Raw genomic sequence first — 1,437 nt, forward strand, 5'->3', positions numbered from 1 at the left:
GGGTCCCGTTGCGGGCCCCGGTCGGGTAGGGGGGCAACACTGGGGGTTGGGATCCGTTGCCGGACACGGAAAAAGACAAAAAACAAAAAAAAAAAAAAAAAGAATTATTAATTCTGTACTGCTTGAATAAAGTTCTTTCTGATGGAAGACTTGTGCAAGGCTTTGTTTATATCCACAGTGATGTTCCATGTTGCTCTAAGATATAGTTGTGTTAAGGAACTCCATATTTCTAAGGTAAGTGGATAAAGCTCTGACCACCACAATAGAAATATTTGTTACTGTAAACATCCTGCACTCGATACATTCCTTACCCCAGTGGTCTCATCTGTCTCCACTAGAGGGAGAAAAGGGACTCAATAAAAACTGCTTGGTTCTCAGATCCCATAAATATAACGTGAAATAACCTTGCCTTCTTATAATACAAATAATTTATGGCATCCCCCAAATACAGATCTTTGTACTCAAGTAATATTTATTGACCACCTATGATGTACTTTTATCCTTAGAACATTAAAGTAGTTTAAAAAATTCTTGAAAACTTAAAAGGGTTTTAGAACTTAAATCATGACTTTGAGTTAAAATATTTTATATTTTTCTGAAACCAGAACTATTAAAATTTTACTTTCCTAATTTTAATGGAAGTGAACTCATTAACTATATTTTCAAGACCAACTTCTGGACAATATGAACCATTAAAAATATTATTCAGCCTTAAAAAAAAGAAGGAGATTCTTCCATTTATGACGATGCAGATGAATCTGGAGAACATTATGCTAAGTGAAATATGCCAGGCACAGAAAGACAAATACTGCAGGAGCTCACTTATTTGTGGAATCTAAGAAGAAAAGTCTTATCCAAAAAACCCTTGCCCAGACCAATGTCATAAACTGTTTCCCCTATGTTTTCTTTCTTTCTATTTATTTAATTTTTGTTTGTTTGTTTGTTTTTATCGGAACATAGTTGCTTGTATATACCTGTGGGGTACAGCATTGCATACGAATATCTGTGTGCAATATGTGATGTTCAAATCAGGATAATTAGCACACTCAAAATTATGCAATGTAATCAATTTTAGTGGCCCTTCACCTACTCCTCCCCTGCCCCTCTCTACTTTCCCCTTTTCCATTTCTGGTAACCTCAGTTCTGTTCTCTTCTTTTAAAAGTTCAATATATTATTGTGATTGCTGTATCTTTCTTCCTTTATTTTTATTTCTTTATTTTTTTAGCTCCTGCTTACAACTGAGGACATGCAGTATTTCTCTTTCTGTACCTGCTTTATTTCACTTAACTTAATTTTCTCTAAGTTTGTCCATGTTGCTGTGAATGGCAGAATTTTATTCTTTTTTATGGCAGAGTAGTGTTCTATTGTGTAAATATAGCACATTTTCCTTATTCGGTCATCTGTCGATGAAAATTTAGGTTTGTTCCAACTCTTGG

The sequence above is a fragment of the Galeopterus variegatus genome, unplaced genomic scaffold (genome assembly GCF_000696425.1).
Source record: "Galeopterus variegatus unplaced genomic scaffold, G_variegatus-3.0.2 Scaffold7183, whole genome shotgun sequence".
Lineage (NCBI taxonomy): Eukaryota > Metazoa > Chordata > Mammalia > Dermoptera > Cynocephalidae > Galeopterus > Galeopterus variegatus.